Below are 13,415 nucleotides of genomic sequence, written 5' to 3'. Positions count from 1 at the left end.
TACTATGACTTACTCGGTTATCTTTCTCTTTCCCTAAAATTCATCATTTTATTTCTTGGATAAGGGTTTTAAGATGATTTGAGCATGATGCTTTGAGTTCTTTCTTTAAAAAATTAGGAATATTTAATGATGTTGTACCCTTAGTGGAGGTAATTATTTGTACTGGATTAAGGAGAAATTTACTTTCACATAAACATGACAACAAATTTACAGTGTTCAATTTGTTGATCGGTCCAGGAAGGTGTCGTTTTGTTATATTTTTATCTCCCTTTTTCTGGTATCATAACTCACTCAATTTTTATGGTATTTAGAGTGATGAATTACTCAGTGATGATTACTCACCAGGTGATTGACTGACAATAATGTGTATTGATTGTGGATGCCTCTAAATAAGCACTATGTGACCTAGGCACATGATTGTTGTATTAGTTGAAGGAATCTTATGGAAATTTTCTTGAAATTGCGCCTTTTCAACAAAGATTTGATTTTTATCATGATTGTTAATAAGACTCTAGACAAAAATAAGAGCTCTAAAATCTATGAAAAGCATGGAATTAAATTGAAACAAGATAACAAGTATGTGATGTCTATCATAAAGGTGTAGTATTCGTTTTCCATAATTTATGGTACAAAGCATTTCTTTCCTATACTTGATCTTGTTGTAATTATATCATTCCCACGCTCGATACTTTCATAAGTGTTGTAACATCATTTTAGTTGTCACAGTAATAAAAATGTTGCAGACTTGATGAATACTTTAAATGATGACATACCATGATATCTTCACATTTCCTTGCTAAGATTTTTTTTGCTGACACTTTTGTTGGAAATCATAATTTGATTTTTAAAACATTTCCCCTACCTTCTTCCATGTTTTTATGGTCCTATGGTTTGGCTTGCCTGAGGACATGTAAGAAGGTCAGCATGGGGGAGTGTTGAGCCTCCATTTTGTCCAAGTTTTCATGATTTACCTAAATAATTTTATGTTTGTACTAAGTGTCTATAATCATTATTATTCGTTTTATGCATTATTAAGTTATCATTTAGAGGCATTTAGCACTGCCAGTTGTTGATCTATGAACTCTTCTTGTTTTGTTAATCTAATGTGAAAACATCATTAATGTCAGGCTCTTTTGTGGCAGGTGTTAAAATTCCTGTGGTACCAGTTCCTATACCAGCTGTGCCTGCACCAACATTCCTGCACCAGCTCTACCTGCACCAACATGCCTGCACTAATTTGGGGATTTCATACATTGACACAACTATAGGGAAATATGAAAGAGATTTTTGTTCAAAATGGTGTTTGAACACTTCCACATAAGCAAAGATACACCCAGGTCATATGGATTTATGTTTAGGCAATAATTAAAGCCTCAGCCCCAAATTCGCAGCAGTTTCCAAACTGTCAAATTCTGCCTCATATTCCATGCACGTGAAGGTGAATGAAGAAATTCTAGAATATGGGTTTTGGTCCCAATATAGCAGATTGAGAAAGCCTCAAACCGATTTCTAAAATTCATAATGGTATAAAAGTTACATAATGGTATTTGAGGCAATTTTCTAAAAATAAACTATTCTTCCATAATTTTAGCATCTCAGATTTCAAAAAATCATTTTCAGGCATAATTTTCGAGGCAATGGATCTGAACCAGAAGATTCTGAGAGAGGTTATTGTTTAAAATATAACAATATAGATTTCCTCCAAACAGTTTTCCGAAATTCATAATGGTTAAGGAGATACACAGAATTCTTTGGAGGCATTTTGTTAAAAAAACCGATTTTTCCAGAAGTGTAGAAAACGACCAGACTTGGGAAATTCATGCCAGATATTCATTCCTTCAATGGGTAAATGGTTGTACTGATATTATATTGATGAATATTAGTTGGGATTCAATCCCCATGTTATTTGCTAAAGAAACTATCATGTAAAAACCAATATAAAAGAGAGGAGCTATGTAGGTGTGGGAGGATGGCAGTTTGTATTTTGTAAATTGTATTTCAGTTGCAGAACAGGGAGTTAGATCTTGCTGTGCAGGGAAGGAGGAGCTATGCACCAGTGGGATGATCCCTGGAGGGGACCATTGGAGCCAACGCTGCATTATTTAATGAATCTGTAACAAGACTTCTGAAATGAATTTCCTTGGCATTAAACTCTGAATTCTGGTTTCTACTCCGAAATGAGTTTATTTGGCACTCACTTCTTAGTAATTTTTTTCTCTATATTGTTCTAATATTGTGATTTAAATTGCTGCAAGGGAAATGACCTAGATGGTTGGGCCCACCAACCATTCTGTTACCCCAAACCTCTTAACTTCCATTTGCTACATTTTTGTTTGCTTGGTGTGAGTCTGATCTTAGATAATTTCGCAGTTTCATTTCATAGCTCTTCTTTCAGACATTTCATTTTCAGTTTCATTCCAAAAGCTTTATTTTATTGTTCTGGTTATTTAAGTTTAATATCAATTCTTTTGGATGTATTTTCATAAAGGCTAAACTAAAGTACAAAGATCTGCCCTAATCTCATTGCTGCGTAACAAAGTTTATTTCGAGAATGAAATGGTGAAATAATTGTTGAGCAAGAATTCTGGTTAACTTAACTTAACATATACTCATAATTTCCTTTGAATATTCTATGAGACAGATTCATGCACTTTTGCTAAAAAACATTTATTCCTCTGCTTTTGCAGAAAAACATTTATTCCTACACTGTTGCAGGAAAACATTTATTCTTGCACTGTTGCAGAAAAACACTTATTCCTGCACTTTTGTAAGCAGATGCTCGGGTCAGCATAAGGAAAGGTAGTGAATCTTGTTGACAAAATGCTCACATAATTCTTCATTATAATTAAATGTTGCATATATTATAGGGAAGTATTTAATAAGTTCAGGGTAAACAACATGAATTATATATTGGTTCTTATTGCATATTTCTCTTGCAACTAAAGTATTGAATTTTATTTAAGAGAAGCAGTGCATTATTATTTTGATTCTTCTTAAAACTTTCAATTATTTCCTTAGATTAGTTGGAATGAAGTTGTTGTGTGATTTCTAGTTTAAATTCATGTTTGCAACATAGCAATAATGTTTTAAGAGGTTTCACATTCTTTATTTCTTGAATCGCTTTCTTTTGAATGGGGCCTACATTCCCTTGTCCCTTGGACAATTGAGGAAGACTTACTGCAAGAGTCAACTCAACCCAGAAGAGGAGCCAGAAGTAGATTCCCGAAGTGTGTTTACTTTGCTTTAAAGAGTCTTGTTTATTTTTCCTGAATGATGCTCCTTTTGAATTTCTTGCAAGAGTTTGGTTTTTATTTAACAAATCCCTGAGGTTGTATTCTAGCATATATTGTGCTACACCTCTAAGTTTACTTACCCGGATTGACAAATTAAATGTTGGTGTAAATCTTGCATTTATACCGCCCGAAAGTGTGGAGAACAACTGTCTGACATGTGACCAGTGGACGGTCAATACCATAGAGACCACTCGATGGATAAACCTGACAGTTCCGTAACTGAGTGGAGATTGCATCATGTGACAACTAGCAGTGGTGGTCTTCCCAGTGGTTTGGATTAGGGTTGCAGTCTTCTGATAGTCGCGTCTTATTCTCGTCTGTTCACATGCTTACTAATTTTGTTACATTCTCCGCCACGGTTAGAGATTGATAGCCACGGTTTAGAAACTGTAACCTCCGCCTGTTCACATGCAGCATGGTTCTGACACGGTTATTGATGCGGTTATACTGTGTAGTATATATTCCAATGTTTTAATATGTAATGTATAGGCCGATAGGGGTATAATCATAATTTTTATGTATTTTTTTGAGTTGTTTTGATACGTAGAGGTTTAATATGGTCCGATAGGTTTAGAATTAGTTTTTAATGTATTTTTAATACATTGTTTGTATTGTAATATGGTTGGATAGGGTTTAGGACTTAGGTTTATGTGTATTAGGGTTTTATGTATTTAGGTTAGAATTTGTCATTCATCCTTTTGTATTAATGTGACCATTTATATCAAATTGTCACAAAGTGACATTTGTGGCATTCGTCACATGATGACGACAACCAAACCCTGCAATATGGATGACAAACCCACGTCGACACCAAATCCTATGAGAAAGGTGATAATCACATATCAACGACCAAATCCCGGCGGAACCAATGACAACCAAATGTCAACAACCAGGTTTCAAACCATATCACCATGAAAGCCATTGACATCACCTGATCAACCTGAACCATAAAAAACACTGTTGAAACTGAACAACACCAAACTGAATGCTGAAAACGACATTGTACCTATGTAACTAATCTGATGAGATCCTCCTGGATCAAGAAACTTCAAGGATTAATTAAAATTTCACATAACAAACTTTAGACAAGAATCCCAAGCCTTCCAGTGGACAAGAATGTATCCAAGAGTACCATAAAGATACATACCAGATCAATCACGCCAAATTCAATAAATTTTGTCCTTCTTATATTTGTAGTACCTTTTGAGTTCATATTAATTGACTTTTGAATTGGAAAACTCTAATATTAAGTTATCTAGTTGAATTATTTTGGTTTCTGTAGAGAATTATATGGCCTCTCCTTCTAAAAATTGATCTCAAGGTATTTGGGTCAACTAAGAGAATTAAAAAGGATCATCATTTCTAAACTTTAGTTTACAGTAAAGAAGTCATACTCAGTGACACTTTTCTTCCTTTCTTAGGTTAAATATTTCCAATGATTCCCCAAGAAGCATACCCTTTTGGATATTTATTTATTTAAAAAAAAAACTTTGGTTTCCATGTATCATTTATGAAGTACATAACCTTTTATAAATTGAATGCTCACACAAGGATAATAATTTGAAGGTTAATGTTGTAGTTCACCTAGGCATGTGAATTCAACTGATCTCAGAATTTCTAGGCTTATATGAATTAGGCATACTTGAGGTCATAGCCTTGGATGTTTATATTTATCTTCGAAGATCAGATCATATTGTGGGATAGAGATGTGAATCCCATTGATCATTTTAGAAGGAAATTACAAATGAGACCAAATCCTTCCTCAATGATGATTTCCTCTCCAATTAAAAAAACACATAATTTACAACAGCAAGTCAGTCTCATGAATTCAAAAATGAAATACATTTAAACAAAATTTCTACATCTACCACTTTATAATTGGTTCAAAAAAAGCTTTGCAGTGATCCACACTTTGCTTAGAGCATAGCTTTCTAGAAACATAGAAAATATGATTTACTTCACCTGCTTCAATGCAAAGAAAAAGATATGAACTCATACTCCACCCACCTGCTTCATGAAACTCCAAGCCATAGGCTTAGACTTCAAGAGTTTCACAAAAATTTCATGCCTGCTTGATAACTTCCATCCACGGCTTTGAATGTGTCTATTACACTTTGTAATAAAATCAGTATCTTGGTCGAACTATGAAGGTGTTGACAGTGCTAGATACAACCAAAATGGAAGGGGATTTTCTCGATGTGAAGTCCAAATTTGACCTCACACAATTTAGCGTAGGAGTCCCAACCAATTATACGGTCCAACCACCATTGGAAATTTTTCAAAGATATGCCTTGATTACAATCACACACAAGATATTTCAACACCTCTTTGGGAAATAAGTATATAAGATTTGTGAGACACCAAATGTAAGGTGAACGGGGGAACTTCCATAGATTGTAAAGGAAAAAAAGCCTCTGGTTAGGAAAGTAATAGTACCATCCAAAAGGGGGACTCAGGAACAAAGAGAAGGCTTGTTTATTACCTATAGAAAAATCATGAAAGCATAACAACATCTATTCAATAATAACCATATCTAAGTAACGAAAATATTTCATTAGCCTTAGTATGTAATTAAACTAAAATATATGGTAAACATAACAAGAATAGTCCTACTACATCCACGATACATGTATGAAGATATTTTGGCTCATAGATCTTCTAATTATGAATGAAAGATCCCAAGTATAGTGTCACATAGATGAATTACTATATCCAATAGTGGAACAACAAGCCACAACTTTCTTCTCCAGAGAAATATCTATCCCCTATGCACTACAAGAGAAGCCAAGGCAACAATCCAAGAATCCAAGCCCTTAGCTTGAGTTATTACGACCTATTTATAATTAATGACAATGACCTTTGAGCTTCCTCGTGACTCTTCAACTTCTACAATTTTTCATATTCTATACATGAACCTTTACATTCCACATGTGGTTATTCACATTCCATATGTGTCTCTTGAAATTCATTGCATACCATTTATTACAAAAAAAAATTTCATATAAGACAGTGGCTATATAATAAAAAAACTAATAATAGGACAAAGTGTTATCAAATTGACAAATCATTTGCTTCCTCATGGAGCTCATTGGCGATATATGTGTGTCATGCTCTGAACTCCATTGAGATGACTTTGAGCTGAATTGGAAAGTCCCTTGCATAACACATCTTGACTTCTAGTGCCTCCATCAATAAGGTCTTGGAGCTTGATAGTACATTATTCCACAACCATGAGAGTTTCATTTGAGCTTTGACTAGTGTGATGGCATATTGTAGAATAATGTCTTCGGTGATATCCAAGCCTTCCTTTTCTAATGCTTTCTTGATCTATTCTATGCGTAACCTAATCTCTTGGAAGATTATTTATGTGCCTCTGATTTCTTCAAGTGATCCCATTGAGGGCATGCCACGTTTTTGTGCTAGAGACTTCAAATCATTGTGGAGTTTATTGTAAGCAACAATAGTTATAATCAACTGTTCTGCAAGACACATGTAGTTCTGATGTTCTCCAAGACACATGTAGTTTTGATGGTGGAGTCACAGATGAACTCTGTTTATCTCAACAGAAGTCCTTTTTTTTTTATTTCTAAATGTTACAGAGCATCCAGATGCTCAGAAGATCATTCTTGAATTTGGTCAATCACTATGTTTGCCACTTTTAGGAGTTTTACCACTTCTTGTGCTTTCTTCTAAATGCCAATGAGAGGAGCCACCACTTGTTGTAGAAGTATCATTTCATAATATAACCATACCATGGTGTCCTCCTACATGGTTGACTTCCATTCTACAATATTGAGGTCTTGTGAACATAATTATTGATTCTCTTCCACAAGATGTTCCACTTGTTGCTTCACCGCAAGTAGTTGTCCCCTTAATCTCACATTCTCATTCAAGAAATATCTAGAGTTGTCTTGCACTGTTGTAGCAAAAGAAACATTTCCCACCATGATTTCCCTGAGATTCCTTCTGTTATTGGTACTTATCACCTTCTCCATAGATATTGATACTGGGCTCTAAGGATCATTTGAAAAGTATCGTCATCTCTGCTACACAATCCTCTTCTTGTGTTGATCAAATGTGACATTTCACACATCAATGGCTTTCTATTTAGGTGGAGGTGTGATTCCCATTTATCCAAATGGAGGATGGACACCTATAAGAGGAGGTTCTTCTAGAGAACTTAGTTTATCATTAATTGGCTGGATGGTATCATCTCCCTCCAACTCTTATTTTATCTCTAAAATCAATTGTTCTTATTCTAGTCTCTATGTTGTGTCTTCCTCCTGGGGCTGCCTTTGCTGTTCCTCTTCTATTATTCTCCTTTCCTCTTCTTCTTCATGTTGCTTACTAAGAAAATCATCATACTTCCTCTTCTCTTCTTCTTCTAATTCTCTTGTTTCTTGTCCTACTTGAATACCTCCTATGCTCAAAGGATCAACTTTCCATTTCCTATTGCTTTCTCTTGTCAAATCATACTTGATCCTCTTCCTATGAGATACACTCTTTTCTTGAGGGGTTATATTTTCTTCCTCCTACACCTGCATATTTTGAGTTGGCGTATATTGAGGTGAACTAGTCTCCATCCGTGGATGTCTCATTTTAACTACATTGTACCACTTGTTCACCTTCTCATCTTTCACGATAGACATTGATGAATATCTCCAATTGAAATGGATCCTTTCTCAATGTTTCTTGCACACTCTTTTTGGATCATATCCATGAAATTATTTAGTTGCAAAGTGAAAGTGATCCAGCTCTTGTATTTCTATATTTGTTGCCTTGTGGCTCTTTAGTTCATACAATATGATCCTCAAAGGGAAGGTGGGCCAAGTGGATTTATTCCTCATACGAAGGAATCCTTATAACCCATTTTCAAACCGATATGTGAATTCCTGCATGACCACATAATTGGTCACATGTCACAGCATGAGATGAGAAGAGATATGACATCCAAAGCATTGAATGTATGTGTCCTCAAGCACTGAAAACCAATCGCGTTGTCCTGTGGTGACTCGTTCACCTGGTAGACCATGAAAGGAGAATCAATCTCAAATATCATATGGAATATCACTGCAAATAAGTGCTCACCAAATCTATCATATGCACCTCTGAAGCTTGATTCTGACAATACTCTATAGTGAAAGTAAACTAGAAGCTTGTTATGAGGAATCTAGTTCTAGTACATTCCTGGGAAAGCATATCATGCATGGATTCCATCTAAAATAAATGCGACATATAGAATTTTGGTGCCTAACTCATCCTCAAATATGCTTTTTCCTACCCACATGAATTTGCAACCAAAATGACAATATATCTACCCAATTGAATATCTTACCATGGGTAACCAACATATTGAGTATATATATCCAGTTTTCCTCAAACACCTCAGCATTCTACTGTCCATCCAAACAATAACACATTGTAATAAGATACTAATATACATCTCTTATAATTATGGCAGATAAACTATGGGTAGGTGCTGGTGAAACTTAATCGACTCTCGACACCAATGTTTGACCGTGTCACTTATGTGGAGATCAACCCATCTAATGTAGAAGTCATTATTTGCATCTTTTTTGGCCCTAAGCATCTTGTAGCAACTCTTCATGTCTTCTCCACAATAGGTGCCGAGCTAACCACCACTTTCACTATGAATCATAAGGTGAGACTCATCAATGTGTGTAATAATACACTCAATCACTTCTTCATGGGGGATGATTAGGAATCTACATGTGACCCTATGTATCCTACATCAATTGATATTGATGTATACTTCCACGTACTTAAAGTTCTCAACAAATTGTTTATGCATGAATGTGTCTTTTCTGCCACCCCATGTGACCTTAGTAGATTTATCTATGAAGCACCGTGTGTTTGCATATATAGGAATGGTTGGCTTTGTCACTTCAAGTGCTTCCTTAGTGGTTACTTCTGAGGTTCTTTGGAGGTCACTTTACATGTAGCAGGTGGAATGGATCCAACAGATGATGAAAGAGTGACAATACTTGTATCCCAAAGACCTGTTTGTGGAAGCACACTCATGGTGACGAGATTAGATTTATAAAAATCCTAATGACATAACAATATCTTCGCAAATCATATTCAAATATCCATTAGATGTAGCTGAGAATGTAAATATATCAATGAAAGAAGATAGCTACATACTTCAGAATAAAATATACATGCAAACAAGGAGGGTGCACTTCAAAGCACAAAAGGGTTCAAGGGTCATTCAAGGATTTGTAGTGTTATTATGCACTCAGTCAAGAGAAGGAAAAGCTCAAGAGTGCAAGGGCACACTTTGAAGAGATGGAGGAATCAGTCTTCAGGCCTTCAGGCCTTCATGGTGCACTCACGCACTCAAAGAAATAGAGAGGGTGCACCGGTGCACTCCAAAGAGATGAAGGGACGAAGCTTTAGGATTTCAGGCCTTTGAGGTGCGCTCATGTTCTCAAGGAAAAGCAGGGCACACTAGAGCACGCCGAAGGGATGAAGGTAAAACATTCAACCCTTTAGTGTGAAATCATGCACTCAAGGAGGGTGCAGTTCTTCATGAAGAAGGAGTGCACTCAAGAGGAAAACTTCTCTATTATGGGCGCAATTTTATCAGTTGATTGGGCTATGTTGATGTAACCATGACTGACACTGCCACTACTTTACTCCCTCCTCCAATGTATCCAATCCAAGTTCTTTTTGTTGGTGTGGCATATGACCCCTCACGCAGATCACCATCATCATAAGTGATTGGATCTAGAACCAATGCATTTAGATCATACATGGGACATATATTTCTGTACATTCATTGTGAAAATATATTTAATCTCATAGGTCTGCAACAATTACCAGTGTTGCAGTTCATATAACTTTGGCATATTTCCTTTGGTTTGATTTTTGAGTTTTTTAGCTGGAGAATAATTACAGCTTTCTTGAGTAGTATCAGTTGATATTTTGCACCAATTTTTAAATCAATAACATCTTGATAATCTCCTTTTGGTTCCCTCACACCTTTCGCTAAATATCCAATTTCTTACTCTTTCACAAGTATGGTTTCTCTTGATGCAGATTTGGTTTAATTAGGCAAGAATATTTGCTAATTATGTTCTTTATCAATTTAACTGTGATCTTTGTAAATACTTTTCCTAAAACATTAATTTCTTGGTTTTCATTCATATATGTTCTATCTGCAATTCCTTTTCTGGTTCAAGTATCACAAGTATTCTAACCATCTGTAATGGATTTGTTTTATCTAGATATGGATTTCTCTATGTTTTTGTGATTTTTTTTGAGAAAATTTCTCCATTGTGCTTACTACTATTTGTTGCCCATTGTTTGGTGTTTCTCAACTTGATGTTGGCATGTTCAATTCAATTGCAATGCATATTTATGCAAGGCATGAATTTTGTATCATTGCTCATTGTGCTTTTTTATTAGTTAAATTTAAACATGCTTACGTGAGTTTCTGACATCTATTCAATGGATTATTTTGAAAGATGCATCATGTTTTCTAGTATTTTCTTCTCATTGGTTTTGATTGATTGCAAGAAGTGATGATGGAAGTTTCAGGAAACCATTCATGTCAGAGATGGAGATAATGGGGAGTAAAGCATTTATACCTTGAATTTGCAAATAATAAGTATGGATCAATGGATGCAGATGAAACAAATATTTGAACCTTCTTTATCAGGGATCTAGTCCATTGCATACCATGGAATGCCTACAACTATCTTGCAATAGACAGGGAATCTTAATCAATCTAAACAACTAAAATTTCAGCAGTAGTAGCAACCTATATAGTCTGAACTACTTTAGTGCAGGTCTCAGATACAATTACAGAGGAATATTATTGAGTAGCAACAAAAACATCTACTTTAGCAATAAGTTGTTAAGAAACATCAACCACAAAATCATCTTTTGCAACAGAAATTATAGGAGCAGACATTGCAGCAACAAGCAGTGCATCAGAAACTACAAAATGCAATTAATAAACAACAACAATCATCTTTTCAGCATCAAAAAAACAAGAAAAAGGCATTTCAAGTTCCAAATGTCGTCAATTCATTCACACAACTCTCATCATCTCAATCTCAGTCTCCATTAAGTGATATTTCTTCTGTGACCTCACGATTAGTCTTTACAAATACCGGTGCTACCATTTCCTCACCTAAGACTTCATCTAGTGCATCTCCTTTACAAATCATCTTAGACTCATTGACTTCAGAGGGAGCTTCTACCTATTTAAGTGTGCCCCGACCAAGTCAATCTGTTGTGCAACAACCAACTGAAACTTGGTCTTGTGTTACTAAGGATCAACAAGTTGTTGCATCATGGTTTTCTTCCAAAATAATGTCAACTAATCAGATTCTTGTCTTCCATCTGGTCAGGTTGAAGCCTCTCTTCCTACTGGTAGTCATTGTATCCTATCCCAAACTGAACCTAAAAGTCAAACTAATTTTCCAGCCCAATCAATGCCACTGCCTCAATTTCCTTTAAGAGATTATCCTACAAAACAGGAAGGAGTCCAGTCTGATTCCTAGAGAAATCTTATTTTTGGTGTTAATATAGATAACCCAACTTTGGCTATTCCTGACACAGTTTCTAGTGCAAGGAATGTGGGAAATTGTGCTTATTTAGGCAATTCATTTTCTGTTACAGACTTACTGAATATGCCTCCTTGTTCTCCTATCTCTGGGTTCTCTATGAATTCAAACATGGGTGTGTTTGGAGGTCTAGATGAAAGTGGGTTTTCACAACCTCCACCAAATTTTGTGAAGATGAATTCACCTATGAGAACATTCACTAAGGTCAACTATCCATTCTCCTACTTTTCACTTTACCTAAAAATTTTCATTTTTTTAGTTGAATAATAAACATGGTTTGGTGTGTTGTCAGGTATACAAGTTAGGCTATGTTGGGAGGTCAGTGGATGTAACACGTTTCAGGGGCTATCTAGATCTGTGTGTCGAGCTTGACCATATGTTTGGTCTAGAAGTCTAGCTGGAGGACCCAAGATCAGGCTAACAACTTATATTTGTTGACAAGGAGAAGGATGTTCTTCTCCTTGCGGATGATCCTTGGGAGTATGTGTCATGTTTCTTTGTGTGGATGAATTTTTAATGTTTCTAGTATGCTTGATATTCCCTTATCATTTCCTAAATGTTTTTTGAAAAAAATTTTGCCGCATCATCCTTGGAACTCCCTCTTTTAGAAAGTACGGAACCTGCTAAGAATAGAAACTCTCTTCAAACTGTGCTAAAATGTGTCTCAATCATGACTGAATCAAGCCTGAGGCTACTCATCCTGTGAACTAATCTACCACTTGTATCCATATTTTTTGGGACCTCCAACTGAATGATATGTGCTAGTCTTTAACCCTCTAAATTTGCAAGGGGCAAACTTTAGGGGTTAACACACTTTGAATTTAGCTATTCTACATGATTATTGACTACTAATAATTTTGTATGTTCTACATATGAATTTGTTTATAATCTAGGATAGGTTAATTGTCATAGGCCAACACTTTGATTTTCTATGTAGGGTTTCATAGTATCTATTTTCATGAAAATTGTATATTGTCCTTACTGTTTGGTTAGTTCCATGCTCTAGGAAAATGTGCAAAAAATTAAGAATTTAATAATTGGACCATTGATGCCACTATTGGACCATTGATGCTCTAATAAGCCAATGCATGGTGCTCTAATTGATGCCTATGGAAATTATAGGGGTCAGAGATCTTCGCGTGGACTACTTTCACATGTACAACCACCTCAGGAAATTGATATAATAAATAGTATAACGGTGTCTAGAAACCAACAAAATTTAGACGAAGAAGAATAATTGTGGGAGGATATAAGCCCAAGATTGGAGAATCATGTTTGAGGAAGTGATAACTCGAGGAAATATTATTATTTTCCTGGTGACCTAAAGAAGTGGTCAGGGTTAGGGGGAGAGAAAATAATGGACCTGGAACATGCTCTTCCTGGCAGTGATTGATAGATGCATGGACCCTTGGCTAATATGGATAGAGTCTAGACTTATGATTAGTGAGATAGAGAGATGATCTTCTAGAAAGGTATCATTACTTTCTCCTTCTTGTCTTTTTTAATCTCATTAGTCTAATGACAA

General features: G+C 35.5%; 1 pseudogene; it reads left to right on the top strand.

Annotated features, from left to right (window-relative positions):
• The first annotated feature begins 10,736 nt into the window (after nucleotides 1-10,736).
• On the top strand, nucleotides 10,737-12,407 carry LOC149250155 (auxin response factor 6-like; annotated as a pseudogene).
• The last annotated feature ends 1,008 nt before the right edge of the window (nucleotides 12,408-13,415 follow it).

Source organism: Pinus tabuliformis, chromosome 7 (genome assembly GCF_031772625.1).
Source record: "Pinus tabuliformis cultivar Carrire ecotype Pingquan chromosome 7, CPIR1, whole genome shotgun sequence".
Lineage (NCBI taxonomy): Eukaryota > Viridiplantae > Streptophyta > Pinopsida > Pinales > Pinaceae > Pinus > Pinus tabuliformis.
This window is presented reverse-complemented; position numbering and strand designations above follow the sequence as displayed.